This window comes from Pteropus alecto, unplaced genomic scaffold, assembly GCF_000325575.1.
Source record: "Pteropus alecto unplaced genomic scaffold, ASM32557v1 scaffold76, whole genome shotgun sequence".
Classification (NCBI taxonomy): domain Eukaryota; kingdom Metazoa; phylum Chordata; class Mammalia; order Chiroptera; family Pteropodidae; genus Pteropus; species Pteropus alecto.
Window position 1 is genome coordinate 2612279 of NW_006443138.1, and position 12780 is coordinate 2625058.

Consider the following 12780-nt stretch of genomic DNA (forward strand, 5'->3'; position numbering starts at 1 on the left):
TTTGAAATTCAAATCTTAAGATAATTGTCATTTCTAAAAAAGAAAAACTAAAGTAATTTAGAGTAATTACAATTGATATCTAGTTATCTACTTTGAAGGCTGCACAATACCAGGCTTACTTTATTTATCTAGTTATTGTTTCAGTACAAATTTAATTGAGGACCCAACATAATGAATACTTTGCTTGCAGGAGATTTCAGCCCTCATTATGTATGTAGATTGGTGGAGGAGGAAGGAGAAAGCTGGAATCAGTATGATAGCAATAGGGGATTAACCTCCTTACAGAGGCTAACATCTGCAGGCCAATTGGGTGGCGTGTGTCAGGTACTTGATAGTATAAGTGGAATGGTGGATGGGGTATTTACTTTGGCAGGTAGGACATAGCAGCTGAGGAAAATAGGGCAGATTAGTTTATTCACCTAGGATGATAGAGGGAGCAAGCCCCAAGCTCCAGATGAAGAACTGACAAGAAATCAACCAGAACACAGTCACCAAATAGAGAGGCGGGTTACTGGCACAAAGCCAACAAAGGTGTCCAACTGGACAAGCTAGGCTAACCTGGCCACTCCAGAGAAATGGAGAAAAAAGAGAGAATGCTGGGAACTGGAAACCTCAAGAACATGGAAATCGTGCTGGACACACAGAAATGGTTTATGACAGCAAGATGAATTCTAAACATCACCATGTGATAGATCTGATACTGCTGAGAGAGATCCTGTTAAGATAAACCAAAACTCTAGCTCAAGCCCGAAGATACTGGGAAGAACTTCAAGGAAGGGTTAGGGGAGTCAAGGGGCTGACAATGGCAAGAAGTCAGGATGTTTTTGTTTTGTTTTTTAAGCCATTTCTGTGTCTGGCAGTTAAGCATTAATTTTATTTTGCTTTCAGTCCACTGAGATAATCTGCCTACCAATCTTCAAAACAGTCCTTTTCATGAGAATTCCTGTTGTGCTTCACAATTTTAATAAACAATGTGGCTGTGGGAAACCAGATAATACCAGTGTCCAAAATATGCTTTCCCCAACCAATGCACATATAGTCTCTCCTCCTTGCATCTCTTAGAAATAAAAACTATTGTAATAAGAGAAACATTTTTTGCCTTATGGGAAGAAGTTCTGATTCAGAAGCCATCTGAAAGAAATTCTAAATTACTTTTGTAATTGCCATGTTTGCTTTGAGGTTAAGTGTTTTGATAGAAATCAGCTCTTTCCACCAGGATTATGATTTTTAGAGACAAAAGTCATAGTTTAAAAAAATTAGGTCTAAAATTTTTAACAGTTCTATTTTTGTTTTGTCCTCATCTTCTGGCTGATCAAATTGCTAACGCTTTGCCCATCTTAAAGCTATTAGGATGTAAATATTTGTTGAAGCAGATATAGGAAGATTTTCTGCAAATAAACTATCCTAAGAAAACAAAAATTGCAGAGATATCATGTAGAATACAGTTATCCTTCATTTTACTTGTAGATAGGTAGATAGATATGATAGTGTGGACTATTGTACAATAAATACCCACTCCCTTTCCATTCTGGTAGATAGAGTATACTTCCATTCCCATTGATATGGAGGTTGGCCATGAACTTTTGCCAATGGAATGTAAGCAGAGTAATAGGATGTAAATTCTGAGCTAATTGCTTAAGAGGCATTGTAAGTTTTCATTCATCCCTCTTCTATTTCTGCTTTTGTCCCAGATAGCTGCTAGACGGTAGAGGATGAGAGACATATGGAGCAGACCTGATCCCAAGCCATAGACTAAAACCAAGCCAAGCCAATCCAAGCCTCAATCAGCCGAACCCCAGTAAATCCATCCCATCATAAATATGAAAGCAAGAAATAATTGTGTTGGCTTTTGCCTCTGAGTTATGGAATAGTTTAACAGCATTATTGTAGTAATAGCTTACTGATTATATGTTATATATTGTATGTTATATATTGTAGTGGTAGCTTACTATATACATATGTATATATGCATATACATACATATATATATATAATTTTACTTCATTTAGTTGATGAAATAAGAAGATTCATGTTCATGATTTGAAAAATTGAAAAAGTTGGGAAATTTTCAGTTTGGCAAACACCATACTGATAATTGGGAAATATTGTAAAAAGATGATTGCTTATACTCAGGTAGCAGGAAATTTATTAAGAACAAAGTTCTGGATCTATGAGTGTAACATCAGGAAGAACTGAAATTCCAGCAAGACAGCGGCGATAGGGAATTAGGAAGGGAGGTGGGAAATACATAATGATGTCTCTGCAGAAGAGTCATTGTTCTTTGCATTTGAGGTTAATTATAAAGGCCATTGCTTAATAGGTCAAAAATTCGCTCTTAATCTCTTTTCTCCAAAATTTTCTACTCATTCTATGACCAAAGAATTTTATACCTATAAAAGACCTTGGAAATTATTTTTAGTCATTCATTTTAGAAATAAGAAAACTGAAGACAGAATAAGAATCATACCACACCATACAGAATGAGAAAAAGAATTTAATCTTGACAAATTTGTTAATAATAGATTTATAAATAAGTTTCTTGATTAAAAATGTAATCTTTCTATTATATCACACCATCTACTTGGAAGTATTATTTTGTTGACAATTCTTTTTTAAAAATTCTACTTATATGCAACCATTCTTTTGTGGTTAGAGTATTGTTATATAATTAAGACAAAGTAGCTGAAAGGTTTTATGTGGGTTTACAATGAAATTATATATAATGTTCTGCATACCATAAAAATCAGTGGTTCTTAACTTTCGCTACACATGAGGATCACCTGGAGAGCTTTGCAAAATAGTAGTGGCTGGTCCCACCCTTGAAGTTCTGATTTAAGTGATTTAAGTGGTCTGGGGTGTAACCTATGAATCAGAATTGCTATAAACTGCTTTTTTTAAAAATTTTTCTGTTTTAATATTTATTCTTATGTAAACATATTATTTTTATTGACTAGAAACATTAAATGCTATGAATTTCTCTATATATCAATTAAGATGTTCACTTAAAAAAAGCTTTTTCTTTAAGCACTATTTATTCAGGAAAAAAAAACCTTACTTTTCATTTGATTTATAACTAATAAATATAGTTCTGGCAAAACCAAAATTTCCTTTGTATTGTAAATATCTCCTTTTGTTAAACTGTACATATTAAATAAAACAATGTGTAAATGACATAGAAATAAAAATATAATAGAAATAATTCACTTATAAAATTTATATGAAAATAATATTTACAGAACACTATTTGGAGAACTGAGTTCCATCAAGCTTTATTTTGAGCACAAGTTGGGTCTTATAAGTATCATCAGTTCTTAAAATAATGAGATTAAAATTCATTTTGAAAAGAGACAATTTCAGAGTCCCAAGTTTCTTGGTGTATTTCTGGAATTCCAACAGTTGGTTCCTTCGAAGTTTGAATTAACCTTTCAAAAACTCAGAGTGTGAAGGTAGAAAAGACAAAACCAAACAAATGAGAAAACACTCCAGCCTGTGGAGGAGGGTTCTTAAGTGCTTCCCAGAAGCACAGACAACAAAGGACCTCATACTGGAGAAGGAGGCAGAGAACAGAACCTGGTGGCACGAGGGGTCCGAGTGGAGAGAAGTGAAGATCTCTGCTTTCAGACCATTAGTGAGGGAAAGTAGGGACACCAGCTTCCAGCTATTGCAGTGTTTGGAAAATCTTGCAAGATGATGACTCCTAACTCATTTTCTGGTGACCGGATCATTCTTATAATTTCAACGATCATTTCCTTTGGTCTTGAGGGTCTGGATCTCTCTTTATTTACTCCTTTTGCTAAAGGAGTCATGTCCTCCTTCAGAATCAAGTTGGTTCTCTTCAAAGTTCCATATGTGTCCACCAAGCTCTGTATTTTTGATGACTCTTTTTTTAGATTGGTATCTTCTGAGGATGACTCAATATTTAAATATTCCTTTTAAACAGAACTAAGCATGTCAAAAAATTGATGCTTCTCCTAAAATAGTGCAGCCAGTGGTTGTGCAACTCAAATTTTCCTTGCACATAAAATCAGCTTCTAACCTAATGCATAAGTCTGAACAAATATAAGAGACTCACCAAAAAGCCAATGACAGATACACACACCACTGACTCCCACTGAAGGCTACTGTGAACAAGGCCTGATCTCATGTCATCTGGCAGCAGCTCCGCTACCACTTCTCGAGACTTCCCCAGGATCAGCTGTAAGCCAAGCTCCATAACGGTTTACAGCCTCTCCTGTGGCACTGAAGCCCACCACAGAGTTCCACTGGGTCGTCATAGCTCCAACAGCCCACAACAAACTAAGAACCCCACAGTGTTCCAGCTGGAACTCAACTCACATTTGGCAAACTATACAGTGTACCAGTAGAGCTAGTCAAAGTGGAGGATGGGTACAGTTTCTTTTGAAATGTGCTTTTGACCTTAGTGGCCTCTCTTTTCTCTTTACCTTTTTAACTTTTTCAATTATGAAATTTTTATTACAGTCAATATATATGCTATAAAATTCACAGATTTTAAGTGTACAATTTGGTGACTTTTGACGGGTTAGATTTGTGAAACTGACACTCCAATCTAGAGTAGAACATGTTCATCCCTCTAGAAATTTCCCTTGTGCTTCTTTCCCTTCCCTTGTGCCTCAATGTCCTGCCCCAGAGGCAACTACCATTTTGATTTATCACCATATATTAGTTAATGCTGACTACTCTCAGAACATCCTACAAACGAAATCATTCAGAAGTTAATCTTTTGTGTCTGACTTCTTTCACTCAATACAGTGTTTTTGAATTTGGTGAGTGGAACAGTAGTTCACTCTTTTTAATTTCCTGTTATGCCATTGTTTAAATATTCTGTGATTTGTTTATCCATTTTCCTGTCAATGACATTTTAATTTCCAGTTGTCTTAAATACCTAGGAATGAAAATATTTATGTAAGAAATGGCCAAACAGTTTTTCAGAGTGGCTGTACCATTTTACACTATTATCTACAATGCATGAGGGTTATGTTTGCTCTGCATCCTCATCAATATGTTTTTTGGTCTATTTTTTAACATTAGCCATTTTTGATACATGTGAATTGGTCCTAGTGTTTTTAATTTGCCTTTTCATGTGCCTACTAGCCATTGTATAAATTCTTGTATAAAGGATGGCTTTACATTGTTTTTAAAAAATTGAAGTATTTGTTTTATTCTCATTGATTTATAGAAGTTCAACATACATCCTAATCAAAAGGGTATATGTCTGATATATAAAATGAAAATACATAATTTCAATCCATGGTTTGCAGTTTCATTTTCTAAATGGTGTCTTCTGAAGTGCAGAAAGTTTTAACTTAGGTGTAGTCCAGTTTAACACTTTTTCCTTTTTTGTGGTTCATGCTTATGATCCCTCTAAGACAATTCTTGTCCGTCCCCAAAGTCATGAAGATATTCTTCTATCTTTTCTTCTAGATGTTTTATAATTTTAACATTTACGTTTGCATGTTACATTAATTTTTGTGTAGTATGATGCAGGAGTTGAGGCTTATTGACTCTTTTGCCTTTGATTATGGGCCACATTTTTCTACTGTTTGGCATATCCAGTAATTTTTCATAATACGCTGGATACTGTGGATAATATGTTGTAAAGAATCTGGGTTGTTTGTCCTCCTTTAATCGATGTTGTATATGTTATCATGGCAGGCAGTTAAGTTAATCATTTTATTCAGGCTTGGATTCATTTATTCATTTTCTTATTAGTGTGTGTATTTCACTTTTGTCTTTAGTCCTAGGGTGTGAACCTTCTGGGGTTTCAGTAGAATGTCAGAGGTGCTTCATCTGTCCTTAATATACTGGCTAAACTGGCATCTGTACATCCCCAGCATTGGGCTCTCCCTGATATCTCCTTTCAGCTCTGCAGTGGTCACCCTCTGATAGGCATCATATAGTTTTTTCCTATGCATATGCAGCCCTGCACTTGGACAAGCATCTACAGGGAACTTCCTGGTAGACTTCTGCCCCTGCCTTCCAGCCTCTCTCACTTCTTCTCTCTCCTGAACTCTGCCTTGAGAATTCCAGCTGCCTTAGCAGCCCATTTCTGCCTCCTTAGCTCAGAAGCAACACTGCTTGGGCTGCACTCCTACCTTCCTAGTTCTGGAGAGTGCCCCTGCCTGAGAGCCAGGCCACACTTTGTATCCTTCCACTCTCAAGGACTGCAGTCCTGGACTAGGACTGAAAACAGCCATGGCATGTGTTTTATCTAGTTTTATGTTTGTTTGTGTGTTATGGGTTGAATTGCGTTCCCCCTTTCCAGGTCATATGCTGAAGCTATAACCCCCAGCACCTCAGAACGTAGCCCTATTTGGAAGTAGGGCTGTTGCCGATGTAATTAAGATGATGTCACATTGAAGTAGGATGGACCACTTATTCAATATGGCTGGTGTCCTTATGAAAAAGAAATTTAGAGACAGATACACACACAGGGAGAACACCATGTGAAGATGATGACAGAGATCTATAAGCCAAGGCACACCCAAGTTTGCAGCAAACTACCAGAAGCTAGGAGAGAGGCCTGGAAAAGATCCTTTTGTCACAGACCTCAGAAGAAACCAACCCTTACAACACCTTGAGCTTGGACATGTAGCCTCCAGACTGTGAGATAGTAACTGCTGTTGTTCAAGCCCTCCAGCTTGTGGTACTTTATGATGGCAGCCCTAGCAAACTAATAAACACGTTGTTGTAGAAAAATAGGTCTGGCACCAGTACTCTGCCCTCGGTGTAAATTTCTTGCCTCCACTTGTGGGCCTTTCCTCTGGGGCCCTCTGGGTGAGGCCCTTCACCCCACATTTCTCCAGCTTCAGCTCTGTCTTCAGGCTCTGTTGTGCTTGCAACAGCTGCTGGTCATCACAGTAAGACACTGGGAAGACTTCAAAATATATCAGTTCCATTTCCAGAAATTCTGCCTTAATCAGTCTGATATGGGGCCTGAAAATCAGTTTCTTTTTCACGTTTCCCAGGTGATTCTAATGTGCAGCCATGCAGGGAAGCCCTGCTCTACGCCTTACAGCACAAGTCAACTGCCTAATTTCTTTATAGTCTGGTTTTGCTTTAGGCTCAGACACGTACTTATTTTCATGCACCCCTGGTCCCCACAGACACCTACTGTATAAGGCCACGCTGCCAAGTCTGGGAGACATAGCAGATCTACCTAATACATAGAAATACAGAGAGACAGCAAAAATGAGGAAACAAAAAAACATGTCCCAAATGAAAGAACACAGACCGCAGAAGAGAAACTATATGAGAAAACTCTAGAAAAAGAACTAAACAAAATGGAGCCAAGCAATCTACCAGATACAGAGTTCAAAACACCGGTTATAAGAATGCTTAAGGAACTTCGACAAAGAGATAGTAAGCATAAAAAAGGACATAGAAACCATAAAAAAGAACCAATCAGAAATGAAGTATACAATAACTGAAAATAATGTGGTAGCATAACTTAAAGATAAAATGACACTAAATTGTTAATTTTAGTCATTCAAACAAAGAACTAAAACAGGTTAGGCAACAAATATTAATTCCCCCCCCCCCCCCTTGTTTTAGGCATTGATCTTGACACAGGTGATGGAGTAGCAAGGCAGCTACAGCCCCTAGTCTCAGGAAGTTAAATCATGGTGGGTAGATGCATGGCAATAAAAAGGTAGACAAACAAAAAAATAAAAATAATTTATGAAACGGGATAGAGTGATTGAAGGACTGAGGGGCATCTTTACAAGGAGGACAGGGGATTGCCTCTCAGAGGAGGTGTCATTTACTCTTGGACCTGAATGAGGAGAAAGTATCAGCTTTACGAAGATCTAAGGGCACAGCACCCCTGCAAAAGGCACAGCAAGTACAAAGGTCCTAAGGAAAGAACAGACATAGCATATTTAAGAAACAAAAAGAAAGCTAGTGTGAATGTAATTTATCAAAACAAGAGAGTGAGGTAGATCTCATATCAACTGGAGTTTTATAAGCCAGTGTGATATGCAAAATGGTTCCACAAAGATGTCCGCACCCTAATATCTAAAACCCATAAATATGCCAAAAGGGACTTTGCAGACGTAATTAAGGTTTGGACCTAATGAGAGAGATTACTCTGGATTATCCAGGTAGCTTGATCTAATCACAAGAGCCCCTAAAGCAAACCACTTTTTCCAGCTGGTGGAAGGTAAGAGATGAGGAAGAGGGGAAATCAGAGAGACGGAAAGCCTTAGAAGGAGAAAGCAACGTGATGAGGACTGCAGGCAGCCTCAAAGAGCTGAAAGTGGCTCCGGCTGACAACCAGCAGAAAATGGAGACCTTAGCCCTCAGATCAAGAAATTGAATTCTGCCACCAACCTGAAAGAACCTGAAAATGAGTTCTCCAAATGAGTTATCTTGAGGTCCATCCATGTTGTCACAAATGGCAGTATTTCATCTCTTCTTATGGCTGAGTAATATTCCATTGTATATATGCACCACAGCTTCTTTAGCCAATCATCTATCGTAGGACACTTCGATTGCTTGTATGTCCTGGCCACTGTGAATAATGCTGTTATGAACATCAGTGTGCAAATATCTTTTCAGATATGGATTTTCAAGACTTTGGAGTAAATACGCAGTAGAGGGATTGCTGGATCGATTCTTAGTTTTTTGAAGAACCTCCATACTGTTTTCCATAGTGGCTGTACCAATTTGCAGCCCCACCAGCAGTGTATGAGGGTTCCTTTTCCTCTGCATCCTGTCCAACATTTGTTATTACTTGTTCCGTTGATTATAGCTTTTCTAACAAGTGTGAGATGGTATCTTATTGTGGTTTTGATTTGCTTTTCCCTAATAGCTAGTGACGTTGAGCGTCTTTTCATATATTTGTTGGCCATTTGTATGTCCTGTAGGGAGAAGTGTCTGTTCAGGTCCTCTACCCATTTTTTGACTGGATCATTTGTTTTTTTTTGTTGTTGTTGTTATTGAATCACATGAGTTCTTTGTAAGCATGTCAATTATTAAGCCAAAATTGTCTTTTTTGAGGAACAACAATAGAGAAGGGAAAGTGGTCCAATCATTTTGTTCTCTTAGATCAGTTTTTCCTATAATTGGCAATTTTTTAAATCGCTACTTTAATTTTTCACCTATATATTTATATTTATGCTTGACTTGGCGCCAGGTCAATTTGTGTAGAAATTTAAGAAGATTAAAAGGGAAGTGTTAAGGAAATACTAAGTGGATATTATGATAAAAGAAATGTACATATTGTCTACCAATACTGGTAGGAATATCTGTGGGCTATGTCTCTTACACTTTTGAAACTAAAGGGTCATAAAATACCATTGCTTGAGGCAAGAAAACATAAGAATGTAAAAATAAAATATAGATTTAACAGCTTTTGGAAATAAGGTTGGATTTCAACATTACTTTCTTCTCTCATTCTTTATTACTTAACAAAAGAGAATTAGAAATTATAATAACTTTTTCCTTATTTGTTAAGGCCATTATGGTTATTAAGAAAGAGTATATTACTTAGAATGTGTTTTCATAAGGAAAACTATATTAGAAAGCCAATTTGTCAACTGTGGACCTTATGTTTGTTGAAGAGCTCCCAACTTCTTAGGGGAAATCAATTTTTTCCTCCCAAGGCAAATTCATTTCTGTGACAGATTATCTTACTTTTCTTCTCTCAAGTCTTTGGTCTTGGCATTCCCCTTGGAAGCAAAATTCAGAACCCTGCCTGGTCTCTTAATAAATTTAGGCTGATTCAAGTTCCTGTGAGTGGGATACTACAGATTATTATGAATGCCAGCAAAGAGTAAGCAGTTTATATTTCAGTAGAGAATGATGTGTTTGGTTTTATATTTGGATTCAGAAAAGGACGGGAGATATTGACAAGCAAATGACAGCTAGGCCTCCTTTCCATATCAGGAACCAAGAGGAGCATTAGCAATTCAGTAAGAATAGTTAGCTTTCTCACAATGTAAAAACAGTTGTGATGCCAGGAGTGAATTGTTCTCATGTTAAAAGAACCAACAGTGATAATTGTTAAAGTAGATACTTTTTTTTAGCATTTTATTTTTATTATTAGTTTCAAGTATACAGTACATTGGTTAGACATTTATGTAGTTTATGGAAAGATCCCCTGATTACTGTTTCTCTCCTCTGGCTCTACACATAGCCATTACAATACTGCTGACTGCATTCCCTATGCCGTGCTCCCCATCCACATGAAGATTTCATTTTTTTTTTTTTTATGGCTGAGTAGTATTCTATTGTATATATGAACCATAACTTCTTTATTCAATCATCTGTTGATGGGTATTTAGATTACTTCCATATCTTGGCTATTATGAATAGTGCTGCCATGAACATAGGGATGCATAGATCTTTACTAATTATTGTTTAGGTTTTCTTTGGATAAATACCCAGAAGTGCAATTGCTGAGTCAAAAAGTAGATCCATTTTAAATTTTTTGAGGAAACTCTAGACTGTTTTCCATGATGGCTGTACTAATTTGCAATCCCATCAACAGTACAAGAGAGTTAGTTCCCTTTTCTCCACATCCTCACCAACACTTTTTTTGATTTATTGATGATAGCCATTCTGACAGGCGTGAGATGATATCTCATTATGGTTTTAATTTGCATTTCTCTGATGATTAGGCACCTTTAGCATCTTTTCATATATCTCTTGGCCATCTGTATTTCCTCTTTGGAGAAATATCTACTCAGATCTTTTGCCCATTTTTTAATTGGATTGTTTTCTTGTTGTTGAGTTGTATGAGTTCTTCAGATATTTTGGATATTAACCCTTTATCTGATGTATCATAAGCGAATATCTTCTCTTATTTTGTAGGTTGTCTTTTCATTTTGTTGATGGTTTCCTTCACTGTGCAAATATTTGTTAGTTTGATGTAGTCTCATTGGTTTATTTTTTCAAATAGAGACTTTTTTAGCCCTCAAAAAGCCACTGATAAAGGAGACACCTTCAGGTTGTGGGGATATTTGGAGAATGATAGAAAAGATTATTTTCTTAGGCTGGTATTCCCAGAATGCTTGAGTTCCCACGATCATATTAGGCTGTGGGAGAACATCTAACTAAAATGTTTAAGGAGAGACTTAAAAACACGTAGTTGTATTATTTTGTTCAACAAATATTTAATGAGTACCTACTATGTGCCAGGCACTTTTGTAAGCACTAGGGATACAATAATGAACAAAACAAAATTCTTGCCCTTAGAGAACTTATAAATAAATTAATAATAAATACTTAAGATAAGTTCAGTGGTGCTAAGTGCTATGAAAAAATGAAGAAGGTACTCGTCCAGAGATTGACAAAGGTAGGTCAGTCACTGTCAGCAGAGTGGCAAGTTAGGTTCTCTTAGAAAGTGACATTTGACAAAGACTTGCATGATGAAGAGGAGGCATTCAAACATAGATCTTGGGTAGAATTTTTCAAGTAAAAATAACCACAAGTGCAAAGGCCCTAAGATTGAAATTGAAATAAGCTTGACGTTTTCAAAGGACAGAAGTGTCCAAGTGCAGGTAGTGTAAGGCACCTAAGAACTTGGTATTGAGACTGAAAAAGAAAGTGGACACTAGATCATCTGAAACTGGTGGACCATGGTGAGAATTTTAAACTGATACACATTTATATTGTGAAATGCTTGCTGCAGTAGGGTTAGTTAACACATCCTTTACCTCATATAATACCATTTGTTATGATCGTTGTGAGAATATTAAAGCTCTACTCTAATCATAACTTTCAAATGTACTATACATTATTTTTAACTATTGTCACCATACTGTACATTAGATACCCCAACTTATTCACCTTATAACTGAAAGTCTATACCCTTTGACCAACATCTCCCCATTTACCCCACCTCTCACCCCTGGCAACCACCATTCTACGCTGTTTCTATGAGTTTGATGCTTTTAGATTACACACGTAAGTGAGATCATACAGTATTTGTCTTTCTCTGTCTGGCTTACTTCACTTAGCATAATGCCCTCAAGGTTATCAGGATTTTCTTCTTTCTTAAGAATGATAGCAGGATTTTCTTCTTTCTTAAGAATGATTAATATTCCATTGTGTGTGTATACATTTTTTATCCATTCATTTATTGATGGACATTTATGTTATTTTCAGGTCTTGCCTGTTATAAACAATACTGCTATGAACAAGGAAATGCAGATATCTCTTCAACACAGTATTTTCTTTTCCTTGAGACACATACCCAGAAGTAGAATTGCTGGATCATAGAGTATAATAGTTCTATTTTTAAGTTTCTCAGGAATATCCATACTGTTTCCCATAGTGTCTACACCAATTTACAACCCCATCAGAAGTGCACAAAAATTTTCCTTTCTCAACATCCTTGCCAGCATTTGTTATCTCTTGTCTTTTTGATGATGGCCATTCTAACAAGTGGAGGTGGTATCTCATTGTGGTTTTGATTTGCATTTCCCTAATAATTAGTGATGTTGATGAGCACCTTTTCAGATATCTGTTGACCCTTCATATATCTTCTTTGGAAAACTGTCTATTCAGGTCCTTTGTTCATTTTTAATTGGATTATTTGTCAGGGTTTTTTGTTTGTTTGTTTGTTTTGTTTTTTTAAGCTCCCAGTTACCCAGATTATATTTTAGGAAATTTGCGAACCACTCACTGAGGCCATGGTATCAGTATATCATACCTGATTCTTAACAGTGTGAGTCATTTCTTTCCCAAGACACTTTTCTTAGCTGTTCCCCCACCCGGGAGGCAGTCGCCCTTCTCTGCACTGCTGCTAGCTGTCTC